The following is a 19,087-nucleotide window of genomic DNA, read 5'->3' as shown; positions in this document are numbered from 1 at the left end:
TTGTTTATTCCTATATATCTCTCAATTTTAATATCAATTTCCAAAAATCTTACAAAAGATAATTATTGCTTCTAATGCATCAATTCCTTTACCTAATATTTTTCTTCTGGTATTGTAAAATACTTTTAAACATTGTTTATTGAAGCATAAAATATACACACAAAAGTGTACAAACGGCAAGTGTAGGGCTTGAAATTTACAAAGTGACAGTACTGTGTTTTATTTGATTTTCAAAGCATTAACTATGATTTTGATTAAACATCTGTTCTGTGATTTGAAATATGCTCATTCCACGAAGGATACAAATATATAATAAAAGAATTATTCCTTGTCTTCACGGAATTATCTTTTGATGAGATGTACACAATAGGATAATTAGGAGCAGGATCAGTGAGAAATGACTCATTTATTCATTCATTCATTTAGTATTTGTTGAACCACTACTGGATATAAACATGACTCAAAGAAGACAGATTCAGCTCCTGCCCTCATGGAGCTCAACTAAGTGAAAAACTAGACAGATGCCAGTCAGAGTTCTAAATGTTATAGACATTCATATGAATGAAAAGTATTCCCAGTTTGGGCAGCATGAGGTTGGTGGTGGCAGTGTAAGGGAAGTTTTCTGAAGGAAGAGATAATGAAGATAAGACTTGAAAGCTAAAGGAGAGCCAGTCAGTAAAGAGAGGGGAAGCATCTTTCAGACAGAGGTTCAAACACTGGAAAAGGTCCAGAGGAAAAGAACTTGTTGCATCTGCAGAACTGACATATTTCAGTTCGGGGACACTGGCAAAGCCTGCTCTTACAACCACATTTATTTCTATAGTCTAATATAACTTTGTCTCTTAGGATTTTTTTCAAATCGAGTTATAAAATCTATATGAAAACTGCAAGTTAGATATTCTGAATACCAAAAAGCAAAACCCAGGCACAAGGACCACAAAGGCTATTTGGAATTTCCTCCAGGGATCATGTGCAATTATCTAAAGTGAGAGGGGGAATGGAGGATATTGACAAAGCAGGACTTACTGAACCCAGGAGGAACCAAGCAGACCATGGTTATGGCATCAATAAAGTTTGTGCCCAGGGCAGGATTTAACATGTGCAAACAACAGTCTTAATATAGAGATGCTTATTTTCACTGTAGGCCAAAGAAAAAACTTCCAAGAAAATGGAAGATTGTCATCTATCTATATACTGTGCTTTACACATTTGCTTTAGGGTCTGTTTTTGCTCTATTTTCCCAAAAGTAATGGTCATAAAGAACAGGGAGTTGTTGCCATACATATAAGCTTAGACTAGGTATTGTGATCAGTGGGTCTAACAACTCTAATACTTGTTACTCCTTCTCATTGGAAAGCATAACTAGCCTGAGCTGTTGTCCTGATGCAAGCACTGGGGTGTGATGGTGAAGAGAGATTACAGAAACTTCTCTAATGGAGCTTACATTCCCTATATGGAGACAGACAGTGGATGAGTCAACAAATGAATAAGACGACTTCATGAGAAATATGTGGAGGAAGATAAGGGATTACTCCAGATAGAAGTCAGGGAATGCTCTGTGGAAAGGGGATATTTGACCAGACACCTGACCAAACAGAAAGAAGTAGACCAGGAAAGAGAACCTGGGGGTAGATGGAACACCAATAGCAAAAGCCCTGAGACAGAAATGAACTTGGGCTCACTGCAATGACACAAAGGGGGCCGTGTCAAGGGAGCTTCTCTGTTTTCTAGAGCATCTAAGGCATTTAGAGCAGCTCAACAGAAAATTCCTAGAACATCTTGCTCTCAGGAGTAAGAAGGAAAAAAAGGATGGTAGAAGTTGCATTCACAGAAGTGAAGCAGATGCAAGGTAATTGAGGCTGTTATATCTCAAGTTAGCAAGTTTGAGTAACTTGTGGTAATTTATGCAAGATGTGATTGATACCGATGTAGGCTAGATACCCATCTTGCAGTAGGTTGATAGCAGTGAAGACAGACAGGGTCAAACTAAGGATATCCTTTGGAAGTAGAGCTGACAGGACATTATGATGGAGTGCATATTGTGTATGAAGCAGTGTAAGGAATCCAGGAGAAGCCTTCTTTTACCAGTTTCAGTAAATTGTATGTAGTAATGTCAGTCACCTGAGAAAGAAGGCCTCTTTTTTGATGAATGTTAACTCAATGACTACATGATGTTAATGCTCTACCACATTATATTGTACAATTAATTGTAGGAGGGAAATTGGTTACCATTTGAAAGGTAAGAATGGTGAGCAGGATGGAGTAGTACAAGAATAGAAAAGAAATGAGCTCCATCTCATCTCCTGGACTGATTCTATCTTCCTGGAATTGGCCACCTAGAACACTGATAGGAAAGATTCTGGAGCCCTATCTGGAGATAATGCTGAGATTCAGAAAAATCAATAGTGGAAATAAAGAGGGGAAAGGTTGTAACACCTGCCATATATCTCTGGAAGTGAAATGAAACAGAATACTATTGCATTTAGAGTCAGGTAGACATACGTTACTCACCCTTGGGTAAGTCATGTAATGTCCATGGCACTCTGTCTTCATCTATAAGATGGGGATACAAATTCAAATCTTACATACATGTAAGGAAATCTTGTATAGTATATAATAAAATATGTCAAGCAACTAACATTTAAGATAAAATGAATACTCAGATTTGCTCATTAAGAAATAACTTGCAGGGCAGCCTGGATGGCTCAGCGGTTTAGCACCACCTTCAGTCCAGGGCATGATCCCGGAGATCTGGGATCGAAGTCCCACATCGAGCTACCTGTATGGAGCCTGCTTCTCCCTCTGCCTGTATCTCTGTCTCTCTCTCTCTGTCTCTCTCTCTCTGTCTCTATGAATAAATAAAATCTTAAAAAAAAAGAAATAACTTGCATATATTATATCTATCTATATCTATCTGTCTAATCCTTTGATAGATCAGAGATTTGATTCACCAAAAACACATAAAAACAAGTGCCTCTATTTCATTTTCTCTGTCACTCCCAGATCTCTGAGATTGCTTATCATTCCAGATGATTTCCCAGTTATAGAATTTGTTTAAAAGATTTTATTTATTCATTTGACAGAGAGAAAGACAGCACAGTCAGGGGCAACAGCAGGCAGAGGGAGAAGGAGAAGGAGGCTCCACTGAGCAGAGAACCCAATGTGGGGCTCCATCCCAGGACCCTGGAATAATGACCAAAGGCAGATGCCACCCAAGTGCCCCCCAGTTAGATCATTTTAACTTCATTTTTTGGCATACTTTAGCACATCCCAAATGATCACAAGCCTTTAGATAAATTAATCTGATGATGATAATGATGATAAAATTATACTCTTCAAAATAAATGGAGATTAGCAGGCAGCTAGAAGAGACCTAGAGCTCTCCAGTAAACACTGAGGATAGCCAGTGAGTTATTATGGAAGATGTTCCATCAATTTAGTACAGTTTTTCTTGTCTTTCTCTCTTTCTTCCTTTCTTCCTTGCTACCTTCCTTCCTTCCCTTCTTCCTTTCTTCCTTTCTTTCTTTTCAGGTTGGAAGTTAGTGGGCTAAATGTGAATACTAATACAATAAAGGAACTTATTACAGAGCCACCTAATGCTTTTATGTTGAACTTAAATCAGGTGTGGACCCCTTAAATTCAGACCATGCCTCATCTGCTCAAATCCCTTCAGAAAATTTCTGACTCACTCAGTAAATGCCAAAGTATTTACTATGGCCCACAAGACCTTCTTCTCTTCACAAAAGAAGCGATAGAAATGAGAGCGGTTAAATGATTTGCAAATGGTCATAAAGTTAGTAAGTAAAATTCTGCTGAAAGCAGAACTGAATCTCAAAGCTGCAATTCCTTCTACTATACTATACCCTCACTACCACTCTAACCATACCATCTACTACTACCCCCCCATGGTTAGCACCAGCATGAAAGTGCAAGCAAAATTTAAATAGTGGGCTCTTATTGTATTTCCCGTTCCTGGCATACAATATCTGCTCAATAAAAATATATTTCCCTTAGCTGTTGGATACATAAGATTCCAACCAATACTGCACAAATTTCAGCTCACACAGAGCCTCTGTCCAGTATGAAAAGACTGTGACTAGCCTAATTGGTACAAATTGAAGGCTGTCTAAGCCATCTTTCACACTAACATGCTGATTAAATAATCTTCACCCTAGCCTTACAGGCCCAAACAGATATGACAAAGTGTCACTCATTTAAAAAAAATGAAGGGCACTGGATTGGCATTTTTGATGTTAGCACAAAAAAAGAAAAAAGAGAAATTGTCTAAGTTCAGGCTGTAATTATTCTCAAAGTGTATATGAAATACAGAATAGAGGATGAGAAAATGATTAGTTTCATACACAGAGCAGTGAAGTATTTTGAAGTGATTTGTATTCTTTGTCTCTTTGAGTTACATTCAAATAAAAAACTCACAGTTCCACACGCTTGAAAGAAATTAAATCAAATAAATTCCATGCACTGAATATTCTCTGCCTTTCTTCTGTACTGCTGATATGGGACAAATAAATAATTCCAGACTGTGCATCAGGGCCCTTGGCTTCTAGTTTTGGTTTGTCAGTTAACAATTATTTTGAACATGAGCAAATCCCCTCACCTTTTGACATTACCCTTTACAAATCATTTAATACAAAAATAAAATGGGGAGATATTTTAACTATTACCATGTTTATTTTAGGTGTAACATAAAGGTTTGCATTCTACCTACAAGGAGTAAAGAGTATGGTTTCATAGCTCTGAGTGTGAGCTTTGGAATCGGATTACATGGGTTTGAATAGGTCCTCAGTTATTCACTGCTTCTAAAAGCTTGGTTATGTAAGTTCTGCCTTTAAAGACTCAGTTTCTCATTTGTAAAATGATGATAACAACCTACATAGCTTATAGTGATTTTTTGTAAAAGAAATATTTAATGTAGAAGGCTAGCAGAGTCTCTAAAAGAAAGCATTCAATAAGTACCTTCTTTTTTCTTATATTATTATTAATACCAGTATGATCATTGATGAAATTAGAACAGGTTGTAGTTCTTAGCTGGGTTCTATTATTGGCTACTTGTGTAACTTTGGATCCAATGATAATCTTGAACTCTCTTGATCTTTCACTATAAGGAATAATATCAGTTGTGCTTGGTAGGTAAATCAGCTATTCTACAGATTACTCTGCTATCATATATGATATGTCCAATAACTACAAGTTGATGTGATCACTTTTACTCCAGTCTCCTATGATTCTAACTTTCTCATCTAATTATCCAATGTATAAGGCTCATTTCAATTGAAGATCTATTCCAGGGCTTCTAGATGGCATGATTTATAATCAAGGTGTGACACTACTAAAACTTTGTACAATAGAAGCTATACGATTAAAAGGACACAGATGTGTCTCTCCTCCTTTCCCCCGACAATGTTCTCACTGAAATTGCCAGTTACCAATGGAGGGAGCTCCAAAGAAACTAGTGGCAGAGGCTACCATGGAAGAGAAAGTTATGTTGGGCACACTTGTCAAGGAAGTGATTGTGGAAATGCCTGAAGGTCAGAAAAGTAATAAGCCTGCCAATCCAATTCAGAGCAACCTCCTCTCCCCAAAAAACGTCTTGCTTTCATAAAATTTCAAATGTTTTCAAATGAAACAACTTGTCCCCTACATTTCAACTCCTTTAAATTAATCCACCGGGGCTAATTGGTGGCTACTTGTTGGATGCTGAACCCAAGCAAAAAGTCCAAAGCCCATCTAAAACCTCTCCATAAAGCTGTCTAATTCCAAATTCTTTACACTGTGCTCTGCTTTCTTCTGCAATGTCTAATATCTGGGACTCCCATTCCTTTCATGAGTATGCATGTCCTCAAATCTGTGTAGAAGAGAGGTTCCCTCTGACCCCCAGAACTACAGTACATTTCCCACATACAGTTCTTTCAGTCCTCTTTGAAAGGAGAAGAATGGCCTAAAGCAGATTTTTAAACTATTTACAATTGTATTTCTCAATCAGCTTCACTTAAAAAGCACACAATTTACATATGGTTATTCTGTATTCACTGAATGTTATACTTTCCCAAAATCTATCTCCTTGTCAACTTATTTTTCGAAAAATAATAATAGAGTAGTAGAAAAGCGAAGTCCAGAAATCCTTATTTCTTTGCTACCAGCTTAATTAATTATATTAATGATACTTTCTAGGGAATATACTGCATGCAAATAAATTTTAATATATATTAATGATAAAATATTGAAACATGTTATTAAAAATGTATACCTGCATACATGTATATTATAGACATCATGATTTGCTTCTGTTCCTCTCTTTAATATCATCTAGACTTACTGTCTTGATTCTCCTCAAACTTAATCCTTGTTATATCTATCCTAAAACTTCATGGTCCAATAATTATGGGTTTTTGTATTCCTCCAAATAAGCTATGATATTCTTTACGTCAGTGTCTTTGTATAGACTGATTTTTTTTTTCTAAGATAGATATGCCTACACTTAAGCAAGTGCATATCCATTCTCTAAGATCCAGAACTAGTGGCTCCTTTTTTTTTTTTCAAATTGTTTCTTACCTTTCTCCTTCCCCAGAGAAATTTAACATTCTCATTTTTGTTGTTATTGTGCCTTGTACTTTGTTAAAATATTTACCACCATGTTGTGTAGACATTTACTTGCCATTCTGTCTATAATTGAGCTCTGGAGTTTTTACTAATGTCTTTCCAATAGTGAGCGTTTAATAATTGTTAGTTGAGAGAGCTATATGATCATGTACTAGAAGGTTAATTATAGAAGATAACTTTTTCTAACGTGAATAGGAAAACAATGAGAAATGAACAATTGCATGAGCCAATCACATCATATTTTATATAATTATTTCATTAACAGCTAACATCAATCTTAGCCCAATTCTTCTTACGCTAATTTGTGGATGACTTGATTATGAAGTGCAGTAGTCAGATACTCATACATTTATAGTCATGTTTTAATTCATCAATTATCAAGTTCACTGTTGAAATTCCCACAAATTGTAGCACTTTATTTTCCGAAGGTAATAGATGTATTTTAAGCCTCAGATGAATTCAAATTAATCAATTTGCTTATAGAAGCCATCTAGAAGGAGATGCACTGCTGCTGGGACTTGAAAACAAATGCATGACATTTATAACATTATGGATTTTACTATCTGGACAGTTTCAGATACCCCATTGAGCATCAAATTTGCTGACCACAAAATCTCCTATGAGCTCTTATTCACTATATGCCACTTCTTGGTAGTGCTTATCACTTCTGCAATTTGAAGTGTGTTTTGGGGATTGTCTGATTAATTTAATTCTTCCCAATTAGATTATAAATTCCTTAATGGGAGGAAATGGACCTCTGATACCCACCATGGGATACACAATATCTAGCACACGGTCAGTAAATAATAAATGGATATACAAAAATGAAAATAATGTCCTTCATCCAACATTGAAGTAATGCTTGGTTTCAGTAATTAGTTGGAAGAACAATATATATAGCACCACACCCTAAACCCATGAAGCTGCCAAGGGTTCTTTGGGAAGTTTCTGGAAATGCATCCTTGGTCAGGCATAATGCTAATAATGATATTAAGAATAAAAAGAAGGGCAACAGCAAACAACAGCATTAAAAACAAAAGTGAGTTAGCAGTAAAAAATGATGATGATTACAGTGAAAAAGCCCACACAGTACTAAAGGTGATTTCATACAACATTCCAAATCCATGCCACAAACTCCCAAGGTCAGTTTTAATATTCTATTTAATGGAAAGAAAAACTGAATCTTAGGAAGGTAATTCAGTTACTGACTTACTTTTGTAACCCAGACCCATTTGACTACGCAATGACACTTTATTCTAGGAAACTTCTTTAACATTTCATTAATAAGAGCTTTTCTAAGCTAAGAGTTAAATACTAAAAGGTAAATATTATTGGTAACTCTGAAAAGCATCCTCAATGTTTGTTATACCATTTTATAATATACTTGTTTATGAATCTTTTCAATCTCTCACTATATTCTATGCTGCTGGAAACAAGTGACAGGGCAGCCCCGGTGGCTCAGCGATTTAGTGCCGCCTTCAGCCTGGGGCGTGAGCCTGGAGACCTGGGATCGAGTCCCACGTCGGGCTCCCTGCATGGAGCCTGCTTCTCCCTCTACCTGTGTCTCTGCCTCTCTCCCTCTCTCTCTCTCGCTCTTTCTCTCTCTCTCTGTCTCTCATGAATAAATTAATAAAATCTTTTTAAAAAGAAAGAAACAAGGGACAGAAATGTGTGTATTAGGCATTTATTTTTTAAATTAAAGTATAGCACATTGTTATTGATATAATGGTGCTTGATAAATGTTTGTGAGAGTGATATTTAAATGTTTTACCATCTCTTTTCATAAAAGTGGGTGGCATTTATTCAAGTAGAAAAATTATGTACCTCACTTATCACTGCATATATAGAAGATTTCACTTCACCTTTTTTCTTTTTTTTTTTTTTTAAGATTTTATTTATTTATTCATGATAGTCACAGAGAGAGAGAGAGAGGCTCAGAGACACAGGCAGAGGGAGAAGCAGGCTCCGTGCACCGGGAGCCCGACGTGGGATTCGATCCCGGGTCTCCAGGATCGCGCCCTGGGCCAAAGGCAGGCGCCAAACCGCTGCGCCACCCAGGGATCCCACTTCACCTTTTTTCTAAATGCATTTCTTCTCATATGTATATATCCAAAACTCTGAAGATGAAAAAGTCTGGCTTGGTAATATTAACTAATTGGTATTTAATTAAATTACTCCTTTTGAGGTTATCCTTATTATAAACTTTATAATCCTAAAGTAGATAAGTTAGTGGTTATTTATATTTATTTATATTATATAATTTTATTTGCAAATTATAGAGTCTTTTGGGATTTTAGAAATTTATTCAATTTGCAAAATAATTGTAAGAATTTTAATCTTCTAAAATATGAATATTCAACTGAGAAACATATGGTTAATTTTTGAGATTGAAAATCTTAGTGATCTAACATGCCTTGGCCACTCTCTAGTGGTTTCTAATTTCTTTCTCAAAAAGCATTCAGAACACTTAGAAAGCATGTGTGTGTCTGTGTATGTACACACATGGAGATGGAAAGGAGGCAGAGGAGTTACCATTTAAGCCCAACCATTGTTGTTGCTACTGCAGCTTTCCCAGTGTTTCCCATTATAACTGAAAGCCTAATTTAATAATTGCTGAGATACCCAGCCTCACTGAATGCAGTAGAATCTGGCTTTTCAGTGAGCTACTGCAGTAAGAGATGAGTATATAGTTTTAATTTCCATTCAGGTATCAGCTCTGTCACTTACTAGATTTAACATCTTTGGAAAATAATTCATTTTCATCTGAGCCTCTGTTTCTTCATCTATAAAAGTGGGCTTAATAACAACACTTAACTCATAATATTGTAGGGCGCTTTCAATGAGGCAATGGCTATGAAAAATGCTCTGTAAATGATAAAACATAATATTTATAAAGCTGTATTTTCTAGTCAGGAGAGAAACAAAAAAAACTTTCTAGAGTTTCTCCATTTATTGACTACTGAACATTTTTAGGTCCAGGAAAAGAAAAAAAAGTAAAAAACAAAAAACACGTAGCTTTCAAAGTCTTCTGGCCTGAGCCCTATAGTTCTGCTATAGACATGTGCTTTTTGTAAATTCTTTACCTTTATGATTTTTAATTTTCTCATCTACAATTGAATGAAATTTTCCTCAGAGGGCATTTATGAGAATCTAATAATAAAGTAAAGGTGAAGTTTCTGGCACAGTGATCACGCACAACTATTTTTTAAACAATCTTTTTTGCTCCACAGTCTTCATTTATACTGCATACTATAGAAAACTTACTGGATTCATAATTAATAAAAAGGAAAAGTAAAATGAAAATCAAAAGGGAAGACAAGGGAAAAAAAGAAGATAAAAGTGAACTTAATTCTAAAGATGGTGAACACTATCTTTATAGTTTGTGTAGGAATAAATTGTACTTGAATTTAATGTGTTTCCATGACAATTGAACATTATTTTACCCTTGGATGAGGACATTAAACAAAAACTAGATGAAACACAGAGCACATACTGGCATTTCTCTGGGGGAATTTGTGGGCTAGTCTTGTCTTTTGTGTAGATGAAGAGCTGAGGGAGATAATTGGCTGACACATTTCATATTTTCAAGAAGATGAGGAAAAACTAGCTTGTTCCTCCCTTTGGAAGTAAAATGTCAAGCAAATAAATGGAAATGTGGTTCTGCACCATGTGTGATTTGGGGATGATTCACAGCCTCAGACGCATCCTGAGTTCAGGAGCAGAGCTTGGCAATTTTCTTTCCCAAACCGCATTTGAACAAGTATGCTTTTAAAGATAACTGTAATAAAAACTTATGTTTCAGGTCATAAACTGTTTACTGCAAGAACCCTGGAGGAAGACATGGTTTTCCTGGTACTTTCCCTGAAAGATCCCCCTAAGACCACTTCTTCAATGTGGTCTCTGACCCTAATCCATGGCCAGGGACCCACTCCTAGTCTGATTTAGCTGCCTTACTCTGAACACCCATCTTATGTTCATCACTACACTAACCACAAAGTATTGATGTTCCATGGCTTCTCTGTCCTCCATAAAAACATTATTTTTTAAGGGCACATAAATTCATTTTGATTTCTGTATTCCCACAATCTAGCAAATAAGCAGGCATGGGAGCTTATAATTTGGTAGGTGAGTGAATACACTGTTATGCTTTATTCTTCTTGGACATGTTATATCTTCATCATTACCAAAAACAAATTGTCAGAGAAAGAGCAACATGAAAGCAACATTAGGGACTATGATAATGAATGAATTAAATAAATTCCCTTTGAGCACCCTTGTGTAAAGAGAACTTGGAGGTCCTTCTCAACGATTGGTAGTATGCTATTCAAATACTTAAATTATAAAAATTAAGATAGTGAGCTTTTCAATCAGACTAATCTGAATCTGCATCTTAGCTTCTATTCACCAAACCAAGGACTGCAATTGGGTAAGGAGACTTGAAATGGAGAGATAGTTTTTTTTTTTTTATTAAGTCATCAAGGAATCACAAAACTTAAACAATATTTTGATAATACTATGAAGGACTATACATCAAAATTACAATTCACTGCTAAGCAAACAGTGTAACTTTGTTTCTATTATTTCTTTACTCTCATTCAAGCTTGTGAGTTTTGCTGCATGTTTAATATATATTCTACACAGAATTTGCATGAGATAGTCTGAAAGATATCAAAAGCAAAGCTGATTCATGGACTGACTAAATAGAAATTTCTAAAGAAAGCAAAAGTCCCTTTCTCACAAATACGGAACATCTGCTCCAAAAGTTAGCCCAAGGCACAGATAATATATGCCTCTAGAATCATATGCTTGCCTAGGCTTTAGGGATCTGGGGATCTGGGTTCGTATTTGGACTCCAAGACTTATTAGCTGTTAATTCTCTGGTAAGTCATGCAAACTCTCTCTCAGTTTCTCCATATCTAAAACAGGATTATTTTTTTTTTTTTTTATGATAGTCACAGAGAGAGAGAGAGGCAGAGACACAGGCAGAGGGAGAAGCAGGCTCCATGCACCGGGAGCCCGACGTGGGATTCGATCCCGGGTCTCCAGGATCGCGCCCTGGGCCAAAGGCAGGCGCCAAACCGCTGCGCCACCCAGGGATCCCTAAAACAGTATTAATAAATATTTCTAAATCACTATAAAGATTAAATCAGAATTAAACTGTGTGCATCCTAGAATTATATTTATCTTAGTCACTACCCATAATCTAGATCCTGGTGCTGTACTCCACATATAGTAAATGCTCAATACATATATGTCTGGTGTGATTTAACAAATAGGTTCATTTAATGAACCTTTTTATGCCTAAACCAGCTTGGATTGAATTTCTGTTGCTGGCAACCAAAATAACAGCAAAACTGCTTCAACTCAGGAAACTGATAAGCACTTTTTCTCAGAATACTGACTGTTGGCTTTATCACCCCCTTTGCCTTGCTCATAAATTTTACCTTAACCTCAACGCCAATTCCATATCTAGCTTTAAATAACTTTCCCATTTTCAATGTCCATGTAAAAGGTTATCTGCTATAGTAAACTTTTTTCTTTCCATCATCTTAATGTGATTTCCTTCTCTTTTGAATCTCTAAGTCCTCCTTATATTCTACTTTGTACTGCAGCTAAACTATGTGTGTCCCTGTACAGTAAATCAATATCTCTTTTGCTTCTCCCAGTTCTCCACCAAGAGACGTCATGAATTACCACTAGACTCTGTACAGAGTCCTGTTATTATAGTCTATATAATACTGTAGTTGTGTCTTTGCTTGCTTATAGATTATTTCATTATTCTAATCAATTTATTTATCCCACTACTATAGCCTTGCCTGTGAATGGACGTTTAGAGATGGAAATTATCGTAGGAGACTAGAATATTTTCCAGAACAAGTACTGATGTTGTTTATCTCTATAATCCTCAAAAAAACCAGAAAACAAAACAAAACAAAAAACCCACAACAAAAAGCAATCACTATGGCAGAAATTGCTAATTGGATTCCAATATCTTTTCTCCCTTCCACAGTGATAGGAAATAAATTTTCAGCAGTACAAAAGTCTGGCCAGACTAAAACTACATTTCTCAGCCTCCATTGTGAAGTAAGGCCATGTGATTGAGTTTTGTCCATCGGATTGGCAAAATTGTCCTTTTGTAGTTCCCAAGAAGTTCCTTAAAAGACACCTTCATGTACTTTTTTATCCCTTGTTATTTACCCCTCCCTAATCCTGCTGTCTGAATGTGATGGCTGGAGACCCAGCTGTCATTGTAAGCCCATGAAACAAGCCTCTGGCAGAGTAGCAAACACAACAGAGCTGTGGTTCCTTCTTCAAGCAGAGCTCCTATATCATCCTGTACTGTCTATACAAAGTATCCATGCTGTGAAAGATGAATCGATAACTTTTTTTTTTCTTAAGTCACTATTATCCTCATAACTCATAAACTCATAGCAGGTGCTCAAAATTTTCTTCCTAAATTATCATCAGAGATAGTTCTTTTCCATATGTTCTTTTCATATTTCCTGGAAAAGTTCAGGGATAAAATGAAGATCTGGATTACCAACAGTCCTTTAGAAGAATGTAGCCAGGGAACACACCCAAGAAATAATTAAAACCATGGTATTAATCAAAAGAAAATGTATTTTCCACTATGAGATCAGTAGTATGCTATGGAGACAGAGAACAAAAAGTGAACTCACTTTACCCCCCAGGAGTACATAGGCTACTGGGGTCTAAAGATACAGAGAGAAACAAAATCATCTCTGAGACTGTTAGCCAATGGGATTCAGACTAAACACACTTGGAATCAGAGAGGGAAAACAAAATGTGGGTATTTTATTTTATTTTGTTTTGTTTTAATACCTATTCCCTATCACTTATTTAAGTCATCCTCCCCACCCACCTTCCTCTGGTAGCCATCAGTTTGTTTTCTATAGTTAAGAATCTGTTTCTTGGTTTTCCCTCTCTTTTTTCCCCTTTGCTCCTTTGTTTTGTTTCTTCAATTCCACATACGAATGAAATGGTGTGACATTTGCCTTTCTCTGACTGACTTATTTTGCTTAGTATAATACTCTAGCTCCATCCACATCATTGCAAAAGGAAAGATATTATTCTTTTTTTATGGCTAAGTAATATTACTCTGTGTGTGTGTGTGTGTGTGTGCCACTTCTTTATCCATTCATCAATTAATGGACATTTGCACTATTTCCACAATTTGACTATTGTTCATAATGTGGCTATAGACATCAGGGTACATGTATCCTTTTGAATTAGTATTTCTGTATTTTGGGGTAAATATATATCAGTGTGATTATTGGATCACAGGGTAGTTCTATTTTTAACTTTTTGAGGAATCTCCATAGTGTTTTACAGAGTGGCCAAACGGGTTTGATTCCCACAAACAGTGCAAAAGGGTTCCTCTTTATTCATATCCTCAGCAACACCTGTTGTTTCTTTGTTGATTTTAGTCTTTCTGAAAGATGTGAAGTGACATTTCATGTCACTGTATGTCTTCTTTGGATAAGTGTCTATTTATGTCCTCTTCCCATTTTTTAAATTGGATTATTCATTTCATGAATGCTGAGTTTTTTAAGTTCTTTATATATTTTTAATAATAACCCTTTATCAAATATGTCATTTGTAAATATCTTCTCCCATTCAGAAAATTGCATTTTAGTTTTGTTAATTATTTCCTTTGCTGTGCAGACACTTTTTATTTTGATGTAGTCCCCATAGTTTATTTTTGCTTTTGTTTCCCTTCCCTCAGGAGACATATCTAGCATAAGTTGTTAGGGCTAATGTCAAAGAAGTTACAGCTTGTAATCCCTTCAAGGATTTTTGTAGGTTAGGTCACTTATTTAGGTCTTTTATCCATTTTGAGTTTATTTTTGTGTATGTTTAAGAAAATGGTCCAGTTTCATTCTTTTGCACGTTGCTGTCCACTTTTCCCAATACCATTTGTTGAAGAGACTGTGCTTTTCCCATTAGATATTCTCTCCTACTCTGTCAAAGATTAAATAACCATATAGTTGTGGGTTCATTTCAGGGTTTCATATTTTGTTCCATTGTTCTATGTGCCTATTTTGAGTCAAAATCATACTGTTTTGATCACTATAGCCTTGTAATATAACTTGAAGTCTGGAATTGTGATGTCTCCAGCTTTTTCTTCTTCAAGATTGTTTTAGTTACTTGGAGTCTTTTGTGATTCCATGCAAATTTTAGGATTGTTTGTTCTAGCTCTGTGACAAAACGCTATTGGTATTTGGATAGGGATTGCACTGAATATGTATATTGTTTTGGTTAGTATAGACATTTTCACAATATTTGTTCTTCAGATCTATGATCCATTTGTTCTTCAGATCATCTACAATTTCTTTAATCATGTCATCTGGAAATAGTGAAAGTTTTACTTCTTTCCTACTGATTTGGAGGTCTTATTGCTCTGGCTAGGACTGCCAGTACTATGTAGAATGAAAGTGGTGAAAGTTGACATATCTGTCTTATTCCTGACTGTAGAGGAAAAGCTCCCCATTTTTCTTCATTTGGTATGATATTAGCTGTGGGCTTTTCATAAATGGGCTTTCATTATGTTGAAGTATGTTCCCTTTAAACCTACTCTGTTGGGAGCTTTTATCATGAATGGCTGCTGTACTTTGTCAAGTGCTTTTTCTGCATATATTGAAAGGATTGTATTGTTCTTATCTTTTCTTTTATTAATGTGATGATTGATTTGTGAATACTGAACCACCCTTGCAGCCCCAAGAATAGCTCCCATTTGATCATGGGGAATGATTTTTTTAATGTATTGTTGGATTCAGTTTGCCTATATTTTGTTGACGATTTTTACACCTATGTTCATCAGGGATTTTGGCCCATAGTTCTCTCTCTCTCTCTCTCTCTCTGTCTGTGTGTCTTTATGTGGGTTTGGTATCAGGGTAGTGCTGGCCTCATAGGATGAATTTGGAAGTTTTCCTTCCTTCAATTTTTGGGATAGTTTGAGAAGAATAGGTATTAACTCTTCCTTAAATGTTTAGTAGAATTTGCCTGTGAAGTCATCCAGTCCTAGACTTTTGTTTGTTGGGAGTTGTTTTTTTTTTTTTTTTAATTACTAATTCAATTTTGTTGCTGCTAATTGGTCTGTTCAGATTTCCTATTTCTTTCTGTTTCAGTTTTGGTAATTTATATGTTTCTAAGAATTTATCCATTTCTTCCTGGTTGTCCAACTTGTTGGCATATAGTTTCATAATATTCTCTTATAATTATTTGTATTTCTATGATGCTGGTTGTTATTCCTCCTCTTTCATTTGTGATTTCATTTATTTGGGTGCTTTCTCTTTTCTTTTTGATAAGTTTGGCTAGAGGTTTATAAATTGTGTTTTTCAAAGAATTAGCTCCTGGCTTCATAAATCTGTTCTCTTGTTTTTTTAGTTTTTATATCACTTATTTCTGCTCTCATCTAGTCTTTATTATTTCCTTCCTTCTGCTGGCTTTAGGTTTCAATTGTTGTTCTTTTTCAAGCACTTTTAAGGTTACGTTGTTTAGTTGAGACTTTTCTTGCTTCTTGAGGTAGGCCTGTATTACTCTATACTTCCCTCTTGGGACTGCTTTTGCAGCATCTCAAACTTTTTTTAAGATTTTATTTACTTATTCATGGAAGACACAGAGAAAGAGGCAGAGACACAAGCAGAGGGAGAAGCAGGCTCCCCGCAAGGAGCCTGACGCAGGACTCGATCCTGAGTGTCCAGGATCACATCCTGGGCCAAAGGTGGTGCTAAACTGCTGAGCCACCCAGGCTGCCAGCATCTCAAACATTTTGGACTGTTGTTTTCATTTTCATTTGTTTCCATGTATTTTTTTTATTACTATTTCTTCTTTGATTTCCTGATTGACCCATTCATTGCTTAGTAGCATGTTATTTAGCCTTCATATATTTCTGGTCTTTCCAGATTTTTTTCTTGTGGTTGACTTCTAGTTTCTCAGTGCTAGAAGAGGTCAGAAAAGGTCCATGATGTAATTTCAATCTTTTGTATTTGGTAAGGCCTGTTTTGTGGCCTAGTATGTGATCTATTATAGAGACTGTTCCATGTGCACTTGAAAAGCCTGTGTATTCTGTTGCTTTAGGATAGAATGTTCTAAATATATCTTTTAAGTCCATCTGGTCCAGTGTGCCATTCAAAGCCATTGGTTCCTGTTTATTTTCTATAGAAGATCTATCCATTGATGTAAGTAGGGTGTTAAAGTCCCCTACTATTACTCTGTTATTACCAATTAGTTCCTTTATTATTTTATTATTAGTTCCTTTATTAGTTTATTATTAATTGCTTTATATATTTTGGTGCTCCCATGTTGGGGGCATAAATATTTATCATTGTTAGATCTTGTTGGATTGTCCCTTTTATTATTATACAATGCCATTCTTTGTCTATTGTTAGTCTTTGTTTTAAAAGTCTATTTTGTCTGACACAAGTATTGCTACACTGGCTTTCTTTTGACATTCATTTACATGACAAATGCTTCTTCATCACCACACTTTCAATCTGCAGGTGTTTTTTAGTCCAAAATGAGTCTCTTATAAGCAGCATATAGATGTGTCTTGTTTTTTTATCCATCCTGATACTCTGTGTCTTTTGATCAGAGCATTCAATCCATTTATATTCAAAGCAAATATTTATAGACACATATTTATTGCCTGTTTATTACTTGTTTTTTCGTTGTTTCTGGAGATTTTCTCTGATCCTTTCTTGTCTTTCTCTCTTTCATATTATGCTGATTTTCTTTCATGATATATTTTGATTTTTTTCTTTTTCTTTGCATTTTTATTAGTGGCTTTAATATGGTCTTTTCTAGTCAAGTGAAAGTTTTAGGAGGGGATCTTTGAATGAGGAAAATGCAAGATACAGCATTAAGATCACCAGCATAGGCACACATGTTGCCCCCGTCTTTACTCATATAGATACTTTTTGAGTCCTCATGGTGTTCTTTGACACATATAGAGTCACCCTTCTTATTGTACTAACACCCAGGCAGCTACCTTCAACCATCTTAATATTGTGTAGGCAACTTACTTGACATCTCTGAGGTAGATTATTCTGAGAAGTCACAGAATATAAGCAAACTTCCATATATAGGAATAAAGAAGGCATAGTTTAAGGAATATGACTAGACAGAGTTAGAAATATAGTCTAGAAAAGAGAATGGTGACACTGGCTTTATGGGATAGCAGTGTTCATGTCTTTGGAATCTACAAAGCAATTTTGGCAGATTTCTGTATAGAAAGCAAGTTTAGACTAAAAAGTCCTTCCCACTTTTTCTAATTCTTTCTTTCTCCATCATACTGCATGTGGCTTACTCTCTATCCATTTGAGAAGCAATTTTGGCTTTGTAGATTCCCCCACTCCCAACCCCAGAGAAGGCTGTTAAGTTTTTTATTTTGTCTCTAATAATTTTTAATAACTTCCTCTTGATCCCCAATGAGCTTATAATATAAGCTCAGTGCTTATAATGTAGATTTGGAAACACATATGTTATCTCTGATAAGTAAGAGTAAAACAATAATAAAAATATGTTTAAAATACAGTGGAAAAAATAAAATAAATAAATAAAATAAAATAAAATAAAATAAAATAAAATAAAATAAAATAAAATACAGTGGAAATTTAAAAGAGAGAGAGAGAGAGAGAGAGAATGCCCTAAATCTAGCTGGGTAGGGAGGCGTAAGCAAGAGGAGTCAAAAACAAGTAGTTCAGTCTCAAGGCAAAAGTAGTTCATAAACTAAGAAAGCATTTGAAGAAGAAACAATACCAGAATGGATAAAGATTCTTGAAAGTGATATTTTTAAATATCAGGAAGTAATCTCAAATGGATAGAGAGTAAGCCACATGCAATATAATGGAGAAAGAAGAATTAGAAAAAGTGGGAAGGATTTTTTAGTCTGAACTTCCTCTCTATACAGAAATCTCCTTTTTTATCTATGGTCATCTGGCCCTTCTTTAGAAATTTTAGGGGCAAAAAAGGGGCACCTGTGTGGCTCAGTTAAGTGGCTGCCTTTGGCTTAGGTCATGATCTTAAGGTTCTGGGATTGAGCCTGAGTTGGGCTCCCTGCTCAGTGAGGAGTCTGCTTCTCCCACTCCTTTTCCCCCTCCCCCTTACTTGTTCCCTTACCCTCTCTCTCAAATAAATCATAATAAAAAGCTTTTTACAAAAAGAAATTTTAGGGGCGAAACACTTCATCTTGTCACTTTTTTGGAGCAGTCTGTTTTGTTTTCCTATAATTCAAATCACTATGTAACAATGATGATAATGATAGTAATAATGATATCAATTAAATATGAGTACCTACAACTTGGTAGAATATAGATGTTTGGACTTCACTGTTAGATAAGTCTGGTTTACATCTCAGTTCGTCTGCTTGCTATGTATTCTTTTTCTAGTTGATTAATATCTCAGAACCTATCACATCAAGTATTAAATATAAATATATATACAATGA

Source organism: Canis lupus, chromosome 21, assembly GCF_011100685.1.
Source record: "Canis lupus familiaris isolate Mischka breed German Shepherd chromosome 21, alternate assembly UU_Cfam_GSD_1.0, whole genome shotgun sequence".
Lineage (NCBI taxonomy): Eukaryota > Metazoa > Chordata > Mammalia > Carnivora > Canidae > Canis > Canis lupus.
The sequence above is the reverse complement of the archived record's forward strand: the minus strand, read 5'-3'. Positions refer to the sequence as shown.